General features: G+C 42.4%; 1 long non-coding RNA gene and 1 pseudogene across 1 annotated transcript; both read right to left on the bottom strand.

The window, feature by feature from the left end:
• Positions 1 to 1786: 1786 nt before the first annotated feature.
• On the bottom strand, positions 1787 to 5094 carry LOC113898809 (annotated as a pseudogene).
• A 1694-nt stretch (positions 5095 to 6788) lies between these two features.
• On the bottom strand, positions 6789 to 18450 carry LOC113898395. The gene is made up of 3 exons (XR_003512633.1): positions 18185 to 18450; positions 13064 to 13159; positions 6789 to 8600 (listed from the first exon to the last, which is right to left on the bottom strand). It is a non-coding gene; the product is annotated as an uncharacterized LOC113898395 (long non-coding RNA).
• Between the last annotated feature and the right edge of the window lie 17 nt (positions 18451 to 18467).

Here is an 18467-nt window from a genome sequence, read left to right as displayed (position 1 = left end):
CTTCTCTGTTCATGGGACTTCTCAGGCAAGCATACTGGAGTGTGTTGCAGTTTCTTCCTTCAGGGGATCTTCTTGACCTAGGGATCAAACCCACATCTCCTACGTTGGCAGGTGGATTCTTTGTCGCTGAACCACCAGGCAAGTCCTTTAGTTACAGAGGCAAGACCATTATTAGAACCAGATCTCTGAATCACCACATCTTTTAAAGGGTTTTGTCAGGAAATGGAAACGTGGGGGAGATGACTGCATGACCACTCAGAAGAGGAAAATCTTTAAAAGCACTTGAACTATGAGCAAAAGTTTCCTTTTCTCTAAGAGAAAAAGAAACCCCATTCTTGTTTGACCTTGGGGGGGAAATATCCTTTAGTTGCATTACCTGACAGTTAGTTACACTTACATGAATAAAATAAATCTTTCCACTAAAATCTCTACAGTCACCATCATGGATACTATTGAAAAATTATATGCTTTCTCGGCTAAGCTGCTGAGATCAAACAAAGAGAGCAGGACTGGCATCCTTCTAACTTTTTCAAAAAAACATTTTTTAGAGCAATTTTAGGTTCACAGCAAAACAGAGCAGAAAGTACAGAGATGTCACATATGCTCCCTGGCTCCACGTACACACAGTCTTCCCTGCCTGTCAACACCCTATACCAGAGTGGTACACTGGTTATAATCAATGAGCCTGCACTGACACATAATTATCACCCAAAGTCCATACTCTGCATTGTTGAACTCTTGGTGTTGTACATCCTATGCATTTTCACAAATGTATAACAAATCCACCATTATAGTGTCATACAGAGTAGTTTCATTGCCCTAAAAATCCTCTGTGCTTCACTTCTTTATCCCTCCCTCTACTCTAACCCATGGCAACCACTCACCCTCTTCCTGTCTCCAGAATTTTGCCTTTTCCAGAATATCATACAGTTGGAATCATATAGTATCAGGCTTTTTGGATTAGTATCTTTTACTTGCTGCTGCTACTGCTAAGTCGCTTCAGTCGTGTCCGACTCTGTGTGACCCCACAGACGGCAGCCCACCAGGCTCCCCCGTCCCTGGGATTCTCCAGGCAAGAACACTGGAGTGGGTTGCCATTTCCTTCTTCAATGCATGAAAGTGAAAAGTGAAAGTGAAGTCGCTCAGTTGTGTCCGACCCTCAGCAACCCCATGGACTGCAGCCTTCCAGGCTCCTCTGTCCATGGGATTTTCCAGGAAAGAGTACTGGAGTGGGGTGCCATTGCCTTCTCTTTCACTTAGTGATGTACATTTAAGGTTTTATAACTCATTTCTTTTTAGCACTAAATAACATTTCATTGGTTATGGAATGAAGCTGGTTTCATAGTTCCACATCTTTTCATGGTTTCATAGCTCATTTCTTTTCAGTACAGAATAATGTTCCATTGTCTGAATGTATCACAGTTTATCTATTTACCCACTGAAGGACATCTTGGTTGTTTCCAAGTTTTGGCAATTCTGAATAAAGCTATAAACATCCATGTACACGTTTTTGGGTGGACATAAATTTTCAACTCACTGGGGTAAATTATCAAGTAAAGAGATTGAGGGATTATAGTAAGAGTATGTTTATTTTTTGTAAGAAACTACCATACTTTCTTCCAAAGTGACTATACCATTTTGCATTCCCACCAGAAACGGATGAGAGTTCCTGTTGCTACTCATCCTTGCCAGCATTTGCTCTTGCAGCATTCTAGATTTTGGCCATTTCTAAGAGGCATGTAGTGGTATCTCACTGTTTTGTTTTGTTTTGTTTTTCCCCAATACTTTAATTTCAGAACAACAACAACAAAAAACACAGCACACAATATTCAAACCCCATGTCAAACGTGGATAGGGATAGGGCTTGCTTGAGGCCCTTGTATCCTGCCTTAGACAGAAGGACAGAAATAAAACCACTAGACATCAGCAGAGGGACCCACGTGAGCCAGGGCCACTAGGGCTGCCACTGGGGGAGCCATGGGGATGCTACACAGAGGGAGCAGGCTGCAGGTAAAAACTCCTAATCTACTTCTTTCATGCAAGAGGCATCCTCGTCACACTCAAGGGGGGAATCTCAGCAGGAACAACAGCACTGGGCTCCTCCGCCATCACTATGTCGTCATCAATGCCCAGGCCAAGCTTTATCTTGTGGGAGATATGGCTGGAGTGGGTCTGGGGATTTTCTCAAGCGAGAAGCCAGAAGAGAGCAGTGCGGTTTCAAACAGCAGCACCACCAGGTCCCTGACAGGCTTGCCATTTATGCCTGCCTCTTGCCTTCTGCTGCAGAGTCTCCACGATGGGGTGATCAGGACTGATCTCCAGGTACTTTTGGCCATCATTTAGTCCATGGTCGAGTTGCCCCAAAGTGCCTGAGCTTTCATGATGCACTGCATGTTGGCTGTCCAGCTGTGGTGCTCATCACAGTGCAGCAGGGTGAAGACATGAGCCTGTCTTCAGGATATTGTCACCTTCTCCACCTTCTTATCCAAGATCTTTTTCGTGAGTTTGTAGAGGTTCTCAAACTTGGCCTTGCTCTCCTCCACCTTCTTCTTCTCCTCCTTGTACTCAGGCAGCTCCAGGCCCTCCTTGGTCATGGAGACCAGACTCTTCCCATCAAACTCCTTGAGCTGCTGCACACAGTGCTCATCAATGGGCTCCATCACATACACCACCTCAAAGCCCTGCTTCCACATGCACTCCACAAAGGAAGAGTTCGCAACCTGCTCTTTGCTCTCACCAGTGATGCAACAGACGGACTTCTGGGTCTCCTTCATGAGAGACATGTATTCTGAGAGAGAAGTCATCTCATCTCCAGACTGGGACGTGTGATAGCACAGCAGCTCAGAAAGGTATCGCCGGTTAGTGGAGTCCTCACAGATTCCAAGCTTCAGGTTTTTAGAGAATGCCTCATAGAATTCCTTATATTTCTCCTTGTCTTCTGCCAGCTCAGAAAAGAGTTCAAGGTACTTCTTAACAATGTTCTTATGAATAACCTTCAGAATTTTGCTCTGCTGGAGCATTTCTCAGGAGATGTTCAGGTGAAGGTCTTCAGAGTCAACCACCCCACGGAAGAAGTTGAGATATTCAGGAATCAACTCATCACAGCTTTCCATGATGGACACATGGCGGACATACAGTTTGGTGTTCTTCTTTTTGTTCTCGAAGAGGTCAAAAGGAGCCCAATGAGGGATGAACAGCAGTGCTCTGAATTCTAATTGACCTTCTACAGAGAAGTGCTTTATTGCAAAGTGATCTTCCCAGTAATTGGTAAAACTCTTGTAGAACTCACCATATTCCTCCAGGGTGATGTCATCAGGGTCTCTGGTCCAAATGGGCTTGGTCTTGTTCAGTTCTTCCTGAGCAATGTACTTCTCCTTTATCTTCTTTGTCTTCTTTTTCTTATCTTTGCCACTATCATCCTCCTCATCTGAACCCACATCTTCAATCTTAGGCTTCTCTTCATCATATTTATCTTCCTGTTCTTTCTCACCTTTCTCTTCTTCAGCCTCATAGTCACTGATTTCCTTTTCACGTTCTTTCTCCAGATAGAGTTTGATGGGATAGCCTATGAACGGTGAGTGCTTCTTTACCACTTCTTTGACCCGCCTCTCTTCCAAGTACTCTCTATGGTCTTCCTTCAGGTGGAGAATCACTTTGGTACTCCGGCCAATAGGCTCACCATGGTCAGCATGGACAGTGAAGGAACCGCCAGCAGAAGACTCCTAGGCATACTGTTCCTCATCCTTATGCTTTGTTATCACAACCACTTTCTCTGCCACTAGGTAGGCAGAGTAGAAGCCCACACCAAATCGCCCAATCATGGAAAAGTCTGCACCAGCCTGAAGAGCCTCCATAAATGCTTTAGTGTGAGACTTGGCAATGGTTCCCAAATTATTTACAGGTCAGCTTTGGTCATGCCAATGCCTGTGTCTACCAGAGTTACAGTATGTTCCTAGGGGTTCGGGATGATGAGAATTTTCAGTTCATTCAGTTCAGTTCAGTTCAGTTCATTCGCTCAGTTGTGTCCGACTCTTTGCAACCCCATGAATCACAGCACGCCAGGCCTCCCTGTCCATCACCAACTCCCAGAGTTCACTGAGACTCACGTCCATCGAGTCAGTGATGCCATCCAGCCATCTCATCCTCTGTTGTCCCCTTCTCCTCCTGCCCCCAATCCCTCCCAGCATCAGAGTCTTTTCCAATGAGTCAACTCTTCGCATGAGGTGGCAAAGTACTGGAGTTTCAGCTTTAGCATCATTCCTTCCAAAGAAATCCCAGGGCTGATCTCCTTCAGAATGGACTGATTGGATCTCCTTACAGTCCAAGGGACTCTCAAGAGTCTTCTCCAACACCACAGTTCAAAAGCATCAATTCTTCGGCGCTCACCCTTCTTCACAGTCCAACTCTCACATCCATACATGACCACTGGAAAACCCATAGCCTTGACCAGATGGACCTTTGTTGGCAAAGTAATGTCTCCATTTTTCAATATGCTATCTAGAAATTGGTCATAACTTTCCTTCCAAGGAGTAAGCATCTTTTAATTTCATGGCTGCAGTCACCATCTGCAGTGATTTTGGAGCCCCCAAAAAATAAAGTCTGACACTGTTTCCACTGTTTCCCCACCTATTTCCCATGAAGTGATGGGACAAGATGCCATGATCTTAGTTTTCTGAATGTTGAGCTTTAAGCCAACCTTTTCACTCTCCTCTTTCACTTTCATCAAGAGGATTTTTAGTTCCTCTTCAATTTCTGCCATAAGGGTGGTGTCATCTGCATATCTGAGGTTATTGATATTTCTCCCAGCAATCTTGATTCCAGCTTGTGCTTCATCCAGCCCAGCGTTTCTCATGATGTATTCAGCTCTTTACCCCTGTCCAATTTGAAAGGGTCTGTCAGGCTCTCATAGCAAATCTTATCCAAGGCATCAGAAGCATTACTGATCAACTCCGGAAGAAAAATTTCTTTGTTGGAATAGAAGGTATTAATAATAAGAGACATGAGTTCGGCAATTTTTGCCTCAAAGGCAAATGGCTCCACCTCCGTCTCCATGGTGCACTTCCTCAGGCATCTTCAAGGATAAGAATCCAGGTACTAGAGAACACTGAGCAAGCAATGGCTGCCTCAGGCTCACTTGCTGCAAGAAGGCTGCGCATGGGTGACTTGAGAGCCTCACTGTTGTTTTAATTTGCATTGAAGAAGGAAATGGCAACCCACTCCTTATTCTTGCCTGGAGAATATCATGGACGGAGGAGCCTGATGGGCTACAGTCCACGGGGTCGCAAAGAGTTGGACACAACTGAGAGAATTCACTTTCACTTTCAATGACACAGGATGTGGAGCATCTTTTCATATGCTTATTTGCTGTCTGTATATATTTCTTGTTAGGGTCTTTTGCCCATTTTTAATTGGAATAGTTTCTTTACTTATGGTTGAGTTTTAAGAGTTCTTGGTATATTTTGGATAAGTTCTTTAACAGGCATGTCATTTTCTCCCAATATTTTCTCCCAGTCTGTTGTGTCTACTTATTCTCTTGAGAGTTTTCACAGAGCAGAGGTTTTTAATTTGAATGAAGTTCAGCTCAGCTTATCAATTATTTCTTGCATGAGTCCTATCTTTGGTGTTGTATCTAATAAAAAGACATCACCATACCGAGAGTCACCTGGATTTTCATGTGTTATCTCCTTGGAGTTTTGTAGTTTTTTTGTTCTATAGTTAGGTTTATGAGTAATTTTGAGTTCATTCTTGTGATGGAAGTAAAAACTCTGTTTCTTCTTCTTCTTTTTTTTTTTTTTTTTTGCAAGTGGATATCCAGTTGTTCCAGTAGCAATTGTTGAAAAGACTAATTTTTCTCCATTGTATCATCTTTGTTTTTTTGTCAAGGGTCAGTTTACTGATCGGTTTACATTTCTATGGATCACTTCTGGGCTCTCTATTCTGTTCCATTCATCTATGTATCTACTCTTTTATAACACTTCATTGTTTTGAGGGCTGTAGCTTTACAGTAAGTTTCTAAGTTGAGTAGTGTCAGTCCTGTCTTATAAATTTAAAATATAATACTTATTCTAAAGTGTGTAGTGTATACATCCAAATGATTCTCCCAATAAGTATTATTTTAACCAATACCCATCAAAGTTTTTAATTTTCCTACAGAGAGATCAAGACGGTACAGTTAAATTCAGTTCAGTTCAGTCACTCAGTCGTGTCCAACTCTTTGCGACCCCATGAATCACAGCACACCAGGCCTCCCTGTCCATCACCAACTCCTGGAGTTCACTCAGACTCACGTCCATCGAGTCAGTGATCCCATCCAGCCATCTCATCCTCTGTCGTCCCCTTCTCCTCCTGCCCCCAATCCCTCCCAGGATCAGAGTCGTTTCCAATGAGTCAACTCTTCCCATGATGATGCTGTGAAAGTGCTGCACTCAATATGCCAGCAAATTTGGAAAACTCAGCAGTTGCCACAGGACTGGAAAAGGTCAGTTTTCATTCCAATCCCAAAGAAAGGCAATGCCAAAGAATGCTCAAACTACCGCACAATTGCACTCATCTCACACACTAGTAAAGTAATGCTCAAAATTCTCCAAGCCAGGCTTCAACGATATGTGAACCATGAACTTCCAGATGTTCAAGCTGGATTTAGAAAAGGCAGAGGAACCAGAGACCAAATTGCCAACATCCGCTGGATCATCAAAAAAGCAAGAGAGTTCCAGAAAAACATCTATTTCTGCTTTATTGACTATGCCAAAGCCTTTGACTGTGTGGATCACAATAAACTGTGGAAAATTCTGAAAGAGATGGGCATACCAGACCACTTGACCTGCCTCTTGAGAAATTTGTATGCAGGTCAGGAAGATGGTAAAACTACTTCATAATTCCACTAATTGGCCAGAAAGAGGCTAAGTGGTGGAATTACAGGCTTTTGAGGTTTTATTCAAGAGATTTCTGGGTAACATTCAGTACCACCATCCTTATTTTAATTACAAATAAACATGGTATAGAACTGCAAATTCTCAGAACTCACTGAATATCTGTTACTGTAAAATTATGAGTTCAAATTTCCCCAAGTCAACTTAAAATATTATAATATATAACCAAAGCATATGAAAGGAAAATACACAAACAAAAAATAAACTTTGATTGTAAAATGAATCTTACTCAGAATGTTCAAGAGGAAAATTTTATAGATTCATATAATTCCTTTTAGGAAATAGAACTATTTCCTACAAGATACCATTCTTTCCCATTATAGTACATTTTAATTGCAACTGAAATCCCATGTTTTATCACATTTGCATAAGATTTAGCATTTTTGGTTTAAGGTAAAATCTAAATATTTGCCATGCCCCAAATTTCCAATTTTGAACTCTGTAATAACTGCATATATCATTACAGAATGAAACACAAAATTATATTCTTTAAAAATCAGGGTAAATCCACATATTTTCTAGTTTCATTGCAATGCTTTTTTAAAAAGTCTTTTGAAATGTAAAGGGCATTCAATACAAAAATCCCCAAATTTGGAAACAACATTTTTGTCAGAAAAAGAAACATTATTTTAAAATGACCACATTGACAAAGAACAGCAACTCCCTGTTCTTTTCCAGAATCTAGATTTTTTGCCTTTGGAAGATTGTAAGCCCTTGGTCTCAAGCCCAAACTTCTTATCAACTCTTTGGTGTCTTCTTCTTGACCTCAATATAAATTTCCTTCTTGAGTTTTAAACTCTGCCAAGAGTCAGGAATGGGCCGGGGAGGATCATTGCTTTAAACTGAATTAAAACCAGTTTAATTCACCGAACTGATATAATTTCATTCACAGACCTTCTAGCTAAAATTCATCAAGTACATGAAATCAAAATGGCCCCATCCATGGTGTTCTTCCCAGAGCAGTTCCTCGTGACCAGGGCGACACCTGGAGCAACACAGATGGGAGGTAGCAGGACCAGGGAGTGCACTCCAGTGTAAGGCCTTCTGAGGGGTAACTTTCACAGCCTCCTATCCTGCCAAGGATTCTGGGGCTTTGCTCCATCTCTTAGCTGTTTCCGGTTGAGAAAGCCTGCATTCTACCAGATGAAGAGTTAAGGATGGGAAGAATATGTCCTCTTCTGCAGTTTAAAAAAATAAAATTCCTTTGTGTGTTCTGCCAGATGGCAAGGTTCTCCTGGCTTGTGACCCAGGGGCAAATCTAAACCCCTTTCATGGGCCCTCAAGACCAGTAAGACATGGTTTCCACCTCACCCACACGACCCTCCAAGGCATCACATATATGCCCCATTCACATGTCACACAGTTTTGTGATTGCTTTGTTTTGCCTTCACATATTAGTTTCCCAGGGCCGCTGTAACAACATATTCTGTTGCTTAAGCCAACTGAGTGGCTTAAGCAACAGAAATGCACTGGTAAACTTTCCTGGAGGCTACAATGAGATCAGGGTGTCAGCAGGGTTGGTTCTCTCTGAGGGCCATGATGGAAGATTTTGCTTCATACCTCTCTTGTAGCTTCCAATGGTTTTCAGGCAATCTTTGGCATACTTTGGCTTGTGGAAGCATCACTTTGCTCTTTGCCTTCAAGCTTATGTGGTGTTCTCCCTGTGTGTGCCTTTATGAAAAACAAAATTTAACTGAGTAAACATTAAAGATCTTATTGGCTCTGTATAAAGATTCATGATTCAAGATTCAAGCAGCATCAACAATCTAGCAGATGGAAAGTTTCCCTGAACAGTTAAACAAGGCAAGAGATTTTATAGGCAGACTAGAGTGGGAATAAAGAAGTACTAGGCCAAAAAGCAGATTATTTATTGCAAGATGACTTTCCTTAGAGGGGATGGCAAGGGTCTGCCAGGCAGATTACCTGACTAATGTTGGTCAGGCAATTCTTGATTGACTAGTGTAAGATTCCACTTCTGGGAGAGCTGAAACTGTAATTAAAGTCTTAGTTTGGTGATCTGGGGCTTGGCATAAATGACTCCATTTAGGGCCTGTTGTCTTTTCAACATCTTCACATCATCTCCCTTCTACGCACATCTGACTCTGTGTCCAAATTTCCCTTTATAAGTACACCAGTCATACCAGAACACGTGTGTGTGCACGCGGGCAGTTGTTCAGTCGTGTCCGACTCTTTGTAGCCCCATGGACTGTAGCCCACCAGGCTCCTCTGTGCATGGGATTTCCCAGGCAAGAATACTGGAGTGGATTGCCATTCCCTTCTCCAAGGGATCTTCCCTACCCTCGGATCAAACCTGGATCTCCTGCATTTCAGACAGATTCTTTACCATCTGAGCCACCAGGGAAGCCCTTATTGCCTAATAAGGTCACATTCTGAGGTCTTGGGGGTCAGAGTTGGTGGGACACAATTCAACCTGGAACACTTTGGCGCACACTGAATGGTAAGAGCTTTATGGACAGGTCTGTCCTGTCACCCATTTTAGCCCCAGAGCCCCATTAACACCCGTCACAGTGTGTCAAATATTCAGTAAGTATTTGGTGAATGGGCTTCCCTGGTGGCTCAGACAGTAAAGAATCCACCTGCAAGGTGGGAGAACTGGGTTCGATTCCTGGGATGGGAAGATTCCCTGGAGAAGGGAATGGCAATCCACTCCAGTATTCTCGCCTGGGAAATCCCATGGATGGAGGAGCCTGGTAGGCTACAGTCCATGGGGTTGCAAAGAGTGGGACACGACTGAGTGACTTCACTCATTCACTCACTCAGAACTACTGTACATAATCCAGCAATTCTACTTCTGGACATAAACCCAAAAGAGTTGAAAGCAGAGACTTGAACAGATATTTGTACAGCACGTTCATAACCGCATTATTCACAGTAGCCAGAGATGGAAACAACCTCCCACTACATATCTTCTTCTATCTGAGTTACTTGACCAGATGCTGGCACTTGTTTCTCTTCCAATTCTTCCTCCTCCTGCCGCTCCCCTTTCCCCAGTAAAGGAGGATTTAAAAATTCAGAAGTGATTATAGTTGCCTTAAAGAGAAAATTATTCCAAGGAGAAGTGAACCATCCTCAGTGCTTACATATACAATCAGAACTCAAGCAGAACTTTGAGCCTTGGTTGAGGAATTTCCCAATTCAAGTCAGGATCCATTGGAATTTGCTAATAAATTCAAGTTAACCATCTGCTCCTATGAGCCCAGGTTTTCAGATATATATCAGTTAATACAGCTGTTAGTTTCTGAAAGTAAAGCAAGGACATGAATAAAGAAAAAAGAATGGAAACACCTCTTAGTGAGCTTTGAATCACGTACTCCAGAGGCTCGCACTGAATACAAAGGATTAGCTCAAAAACTACTTGAACTTAATCCAGAGCTTTTCCCAAAAACTGTAGACTGGACAGAGATTCAACAGTGTAAACAAAGATCAAATGAATCAATTCTGGACTATTGTGAAAGGTTTGGGGGAAAAAAAAGAAAAAATTTAAGCAATATTCTGGCTTAACACCTGAGTCATTCTCTAACCACCAATATGACCCTTTGCTTAATTCTGTCTTTTCAGAAGGATTAGATGAAGATTTGGCTACTTAGTCAAAAGACAATCTAGGTGGGTCTGAGTTACACATAAACGCTCTTGTTATACTGGCTGACCAACTTTTCAAAACCATTAAAACCAATTAAGTACACAATGCCTGTTGAAGGTTAAGCGACCCCCAACTCGTTTAATTCCCAACCAGTAGAGAAGCTAGCTTGAAAGAAAATAGTAATAAGTCCTGAGGAAATAAGTCCTATTTGAAGAACCTGATTTTTGCTCCCTGATCCTTGAGACCAGAGCTCTCAGGATCACTTATCTAGACCATCTCTAATTTCTGAAACTGAAGGGGGACAAAAAGGGTAGGAAGCCTTTAAAAAAATTATTTTATTCCAACTGCTATTTATAAACTAGTGAGTTTTATATTGTGATATCTGACTCATGACTAGGTTTAGAAAATGAAGTTAGCTCTCTCATTGTGTCTGTCTGAATACATGTATGTCTTAAGAGTCGTCAATATAATAATCAGTATAATACTTTCATTGTGCCTAGGTTTAATATAAGCTAACTAAGATCTTATTATATGTGTTGCAAATTTGTCAGCAAGGAAAATAACTCAATGTGAAGAAACCTTTAAGCAAGAGATACATAAAAATGTAATGAGATAATGGAATAAGAGAAAGTTTATTGAATAGCTCCTAAACAAAATAAGGTACTGCAACATTTAATACTAAACACTGGCTCCCTCTTATAGAAAACCTAAAGATATTTTGGACTACTAATGAATATGTTTGCTGCCATCCTGAGAGGTTCTCTACAAGAAAGCAAATATTTTTAGAAATTTTTCCTAAATTATCTAAATTATTATCACTGGTATTTATGTTCATCAATCTACAGAATACTAATATAAATGACAGTTGATGGTTGCTTAAGAAAAGTAGGATGCAGATTCTCAGTAAAGACGGCACATAAATGGAATTGCATTTTATTAAGAAAAAAGGAAGTAGGTCTGGTTTACAGATGACTGTTTCTGGATGGGCAAATTAAGTGATGGCTACAGAAAGTGAGGAAGGTTTGCAGAAAGCAGACCCCAAGAAAAGAATCTCATGCATGGTACAAGTTTTCTTAAGATGCTGAACGGCCTTTGATAACACATTTTAAGTTTATTTACCTCTGAAGTGATCTGTTCTGTAATTGGCCCTTGGAAACTTTGGTACTTTAGCTAAGTGAATAACTGTTGTTTCACAGTGACCTATGATCCTATCTGACTGAGTGTTCTAAACTCTTTTGATATTTATTGACAAAATTCTCTAAATAAAAATTTAATGAAGTCCTTTGACCATTAGTTAACTTTGGGATACTTCAAAGGGCCCCTGAAACATCCCAAAGAGAGATATTAAACTAATTAAGTTTTTTGGTACATTAAATTACATGGGAAGTATTGTCAATAAGTAATAAATCTTCTTAGGTTATGTTGTTGTTCAGTCGCCCAGTTGTGTCCGACTCTTTGTGACCCCATGGACTGTAGCACACCAGGCCTCTCTGTCTCTCATCATCCCCCAAAGTTTGCCCACATTCATGTTCATTGCATCAGTGATGCCATCCAGCCATCTCATCCTCTGACACCCTCTTCTCCATCTGCCCTCAATCTTTCCCAGCATCAGGGACTTTTCCAATGAGTCAGCTGTTCCCATCAGATGTCCAAAATACTGGAGTTTCAACTTCAGCATCAATCCTTCCAACTAGTATTCAGGGTTGATTTCCCTTAAGATTGACTGGTTTGATCTCCTTGCTGGCCAAGGGACTGTCAGGAGTCTTCTCCAATACCACAGTTCAAAGGCATCAATTCTTCAGCGCTCTGCCTTCTTTAAGGTCCAGCTCTCACAATTGTATGTGACCACTTAGGTTATATGTACAGTAAATATTACTAATACAGATATCCTAGAAATTATATGGAGTTTCTAAAATTCTGAAATGGAGTAAAATGTTGTCAGTCATAATTCTAGTTATTGTCTACAAGTGTTATATGTTACAGCAGTGACCAAGTGACTTTGTCAATTGTCATCAGATTTTAAATGTGCCTTTTTAAGTCTTTTGTCATTGTGGTTTCACTGATGCCTTTGCAAAAGTGCTTCCTTTTTAAGATTAACAGAAAGAACCTTCTGAAGTTTCCAACCTTCAGGACCAGAATGCTGAACTGAGTAAGAAATGAAAGAATCCTAATGGGAAAAAACCTGATGGCTTGATAAAACTGTTAATAAAAAGAGTTAGTTACAGAAGACAGTGAACAGATGAACATCATTACAATTTTTATGGTTTCCATCTGAAAAATTGTTGGGTTGAATCTGTGTTTTCCAGGTATAAGGAAAACCTTCCCCTCCAACTAATCATGGCTTACAATAATTTGGTAAATTATACATTTGTAAGCAGAATTGAAGCATTTATCCTTTTTCTCTATCTGCTCCTCCAGAGATTAGAAACCCTTAGATTCCCAGCAGCTTTATCACATAAATTAGGAGGGCTACCTCACTAACAGGTTAGAAATTTCAAGGTATATTGGGTACCTTGTAAAGGGAGGAACTCACCTAGATCTCTTAAGTACTTGGCATGACTCTCCCAGCCCTGAAAGGTGTTGTTTGTTTGTTTTTTTAAGTTCAGTCTGCAACTCCTTCCAGAAGTTTCTGCAAAGCAAAAAGCCTATATGATAAATTATAGTTACATAAATTATCAGGCCATGGTTTTTTGAGACCAGACTTATTTTGCAACAAATTAGGTCTTCCCCAATGGCTCATCAGGTAAAGAATCCACCTGCAATGCAGGAGACACTGGAGATGCACGTTCAATACTGGGTTGGGAAGATCCTCTGGAGAAGGGAGGAAATGGCAATCCATTCCAGTATTCTTGCCTGAAAAATCCCATGGACAGAGAAGCCTGGCAGGCTACAGTCCATGGGGATGCAAGAGAGTCAGATACAACTGAGTGACTAAGCACACATAGGTGACAACTGGCTTCCCAGGTGGCTCAGTGATAAAGAATCCACCCGCCTATGCAGGAGACATGGGTTCTATCTGTGGGTTGGGAAGACCCCCTAGAGAAGGAAATGGCAACATACTCCAGTTTTGGGGGTTTTTTTTAATGTTTTAGTTGTGTGTATCTTAAAAACCTAAGTACAGAAGGTTTTCTTTGTGAGTCAAGTATTTTTTCCTTATTTGGGTCCAGGCTGTAAATCATCTTCTTATAGGAGCTCCCTTCTTATAGGATGGTTCAATGTGATTTCCTCAAAGGAGGCAGCCAGCCACCCTCATTGTGGATCCTTACATCATCAAAGAGTATGTCCCTTGCTCAATGGCGTGCAGCTAAAGGGATTGTTTGGGAGAAATGAGACCTTGCTGATGTTGGAGGATCTCCTATGGAGGTGTGGATCAGTAGTGGCTCGCCATGGGAATGGGGGCACTGGCAGCAACAATCCTGGAAGATGCCCCTTCGCCCACTCCATATTCTTGCCTGGGAAATCCCATGGACAGAGGAGCCTGACGCACTACAGTCCATGGGGTCACAAAAGAGTCGGACATGACTTAGCGACTAAACAACGACAACAAAATGTGGATATATTTGGTAGAAATTAGGATAATTTTGGAGAAGGCAAGGGCGACTCATTCCAGTGTTCTTGCCTGGAGAATCCCATGGACGGAGGAGCCTAGTAGGCTGTAGTCCATGGGGTCGCTAAGAGTAGGACACGACTGAACGAATTCACTTTCACTTTTCACCTTCATGCATTGGAGAAGGAAATGGCAACCCACTCCAGTGTTCTTGCCTGGAGAATCCCAGGGATGGGGGAGCCTGGTGGGCTGCCATCTATGGGGTCGCACAGAGTCAGACATGACTGAAGTGACATAGCAGCAGCAGCAGGGTAATTTTAGAGAGAAAAAGATTATGTTTCAAAAAATGTTAAATTCCAGTTTTGTTCATGGAGGTCTGCACTTACTGATTCATTTCCCAGATAGTTCCTTGTTGTTCCACTAAATTATCGTAAAGGTAATTGAATTATAAAAGGACACTCTAAGTTTTGTTTCTAAAGCTTATCTCAGTAATCTTTGAATGAAAATCAGATGCCCCACAACCTGCAAACAGGAGATCATGTATATTGGAAAAGATAAAATATAAAGGATTGTTTCCAAACTAGATGGAAGGACTTTTTATCAGGTGCTCTTAACTAGCTCATGCACAGTGAATCTGAAGGGAAATTGACTCTTGGATTAATTCCCACTTCTAAAGGCCCCTACATCAGACTGGTCTATAGAGAGGAATGCTGACCTCAATCCCACCTTAAAACAAAGCTCAAACAGAGGAAACTACATCCACACCATAAGAAGAAGAAGATGACATCAGAAGTGACAGCTTAGCCAAGATGGTGGACCTGATCATGCAATTATTTATAATATTTTCTTGACTTCTTAAACCTTTGCATATAATTCAAATGTTTTTCTATCATGGACACGATTCTATGCTAATTTTAAAAATCAATCCAACTGTTGGGTTTGCAGCCAATTATCTGTGTCTAATACTTCTAGACTACTTTGATGGATTTCTCCATTCCAAGGCTCTAATTGGCCCTAAGGAACTCTATTTTAGAAGAAAGGAAGTTCAATCCTGTTCAGGCTACTCTTCATATTACTATAATTCTCTCACCTGGCCAATTAGTTATACCTGCTCTGATTCTGGCCATAAATATGAATTTTCCTCTAAAGTTACTCAAGCTCAGTCAGAGCAACAAGCAAAAATTCAGCCAAGGAATTACGGAATAAAAGCTCTCACAATTATGGGATGGATTTATGTGATTAACACCAGGCTATCATCATTTATGCCAAAGCCTTTGACTGTGTGGATCACAATCAACTGTGGAAAATTCTGAAAGAGATGGGAATACCAGAACACCTGACCTGCCTCTTGAGAAATCTGCATGCAGGTCAGGAGGCAACAGTTAGAACTGGACATGGAACAACAGACTGGTTCCAAATAGGAAAAGGAGTACGTCAAGGCTCTATATTGTCACCTGCTCATTTAACTTATATGCAGAGTTCATCATGAGAAATGCTGGACTGGAAGAAACACAAGCTGGAATCAAGATTGCTGGGAGAAATATCAATAACCTCAGATATGCAGATGACACCACCCTTATGGCAGAAAGTGAAGAGGAACTAAAAAGCCTCTTGATGAAAGTGAAAGAGGAGACTGAAAAAGTGGGCTTAAAGCTCAACATTCAGAAAACGAAGATCATGGCATCTGGTCCCATCACTTCATGGGAAATAGGTGGGGAAACAGTGGAAACAGTGTCAGACTTTATTTTTCTGGGCTCCAAAATCACTGCAGATGGTGACTGCAGCCATGAAATTAAAAGATGCTTACTCCTTGGAAGGAAAGTTATGACCAACCTAGATAGCATGTTCAAGAGCAGAGACATTACTTTGCCAACAAAGGTCCGTCTAGTCAAGGCTATGGTTTTTCCAGTCGTCATGTGTGGATGTGAGAGTTGGACTGTGAAGAAGGCTGAGTGCTGAAGAATTGATGCTTTTGAACTGTGGTGTTGGAGAAGACTCTTGAGAGTCCCTTGGACTGCAAGGAGATCCAACCAGTCCATTCTGAAGGAGATCAGTCCTGGGTGTTCTTTGGAAGGAATGATGCTAAAGCTGAAACTCCAATACTCTGGCCACCTCATGCAAAGAATTGACTCATTGGCAAAGACTCTGATGCTGGGAGGGATTGGGCGCAGGAAGAGAAGGGGACGACAGAGGATGAGATGGCCGGATGGCATCACTGACTCGATGGACGTGAGTCTGAGTGAATTCTGGGAGTTGATGATGGACAGGAAGGCCTGGTGTGCTGCAATTCATGGGGTCGCCAAGAGTCGGACTCAACTGAGCGACTGAACTGATCATCATTTAAGTTTTAAGGCCTTCCTTTATCTTGAGAACAATTAAATTATACTAAGGTAAACAGCCTAGTAACACTAGGAAATTGGGCTGGGAGCCTATGGACTGTGTGGATATATAATTTCCCTGAAAAATAAAGATTGGTGCAGAATAAACTAAGTCAGACAACCTGAGACTATATGGGCTACACTTATTGGAAGTTTTCGGCTTAATTCTTACTTATGACTTTAATAATACTGCTAGTATGTTATTGTACTTTGCCTGTTTTACAAGATTGTTGTTTCTTACATTACCAAATGTGTGACAGAAACTTCAATGAAAATAATGATGACTAGGCGATTTAAAGAAGTTGATGAAATCTATAGTTCTGTATGCAGTCAATTCGGAGAAGGCAATGGCACCCCACTCCAGTACTCTTGCCTGGAAAATCCCATGGATGGAAGAGCCTGCTAGGCTGCAGTCCATGGGGTCGCTCAGAGTCGGACACGACTGAGTGAATTCACTTTCACTTTTCACCTTCCTGCATTGGAGAAGGAAATGGCAACCCACTCCAGTGTCCTTGCCTGGAGAATCCCAGGGACGGGGGAGCCTAGTGGGCTGCCATCTCAGGGGTCGCACAGAGTCGGACACGACTGAAGCGACTTAGCTGCAGCAGCAGCAACATGCAGTCAATTGGAGAAAGAAATGGCAACCCACTCCAGTATTCTTGCCTGGAGAATTCCATGGACAGAGAAGCCTGGCAGACTACAGTCCATGGGGTCTCAAACCGTCGGACACAACTGAGCAACTAACACTATGTGATCAATGATTATAATAGTGTAACTCTAGATATGAGAAGATAAAACAAGAGGGAATTTTTCCTGGACCATAACAGAGTGAGAGAGGTAGGTGGTCCAGAGCCCTTTGGTTACTGTTGATAGACCTAGTCCAGTAACAGCACATTGAGTGGCCCATCAGCAAAAACTTTGCCAGATCTCAGAATGAGTCTTCTGGGTACTGTGGAACGAAATGGTCAGGAAATGTCTTCCAAAGTACAGTCGGATTTATGACCATGAGAGAGCCCTGTCAACTACAAACCGGCACTTGCCATCTACCTCTACAAGGATTAAACCATGTACTGCTGCAGCTGCCGACCTTCAACATCCCCTGAAAGGAGTTCAGGGTGGAGAGCAGAAATGAGGCACTCTGTGCTGGTGGAGGGGGGGATGTTGGTGAGGTGGGGGGGGGGGAGGGGTGCGGTGGTAGGGAGATGGGGACTGAAAGGACAGGTCTTCAGATAGGTATTTTCAGGAGCTGATTTTATGAGCCCAATTCTTGTATTTCCTCACATCTAGAAAAGCGCTGAAGTCCTTCATGGTGACGACTATTTCTTGTGACTAAAGCTTCCTGAGACCAGTAGAAATTTTCTGGAAAAAAATAGGGATTTGATTGCCTGTACTCTCCCTTCACCAAAATCACACATATATTCTCCTTCCCCCCTACCTCTTTGGAGCAGTTTCTCAGAGCTATTTGAGGTGCTGTCTCCCAGACTACAGTCCTTATTTTGCCCTAAATAAAATTTAACAGCCAACTCTCAGGCTGTGCAGTTTTTTTAAGTCAGCACTCCCACAGCCCCCAAAGCACAGCGCTGCCCTCGCTCCCTCCTCTCACCTCTTTTCCTTTCCACTTCCTCTCTCTTCCCTTTTCCCCTTCTTTCAAGTGAGAACTGGCAACCACAAACCCACAGAAACAACGCATCCTTCTGGAAAAATTTAAAGAGGCAAGATCAGCGAAGACCTGGAAGCGGAGTGGACGCTCCAAATCCTCCCGCGCACCCTCCAAAGAGCAGCTCATCACCGATAGTGGGACCACCAGCGCCCAGGCTCCCTGGTCGGGCCGGGACCGCGACCGGTGCTCTCTCGCCGCGGGGAACAACCTCCTCACTGTTCCCGCCCGGAGCGAGTGCCAGCCGCCAGCCGCGTCCGAGCCACCCCGCTGGCCAGGGTCGGATGGGGTGACCGCGGGGGTGTGCGCCTGGCCGTGTGGGGCCGGCCTCGGGAGAGCCCGCCCCGGCCCGGCC

This window comes from Bos indicus x Bos taurus, chromosome 9 (assembly GCF_003369695.1).
Source record: "Bos indicus x Bos taurus breed Angus x Brahman F1 hybrid chromosome 9, Bos_hybrid_MaternalHap_v2.0, whole genome shotgun sequence".
Classification (NCBI taxonomy): Eukaryota; Metazoa; Chordata; class Mammalia; order Artiodactyla; family Bovidae; genus Bos; species Bos indicus x Bos taurus.
Note: the sequence above shows the minus strand (reverse complement) of the source record. Positions and strands in the feature narration are given on the sequence as shown.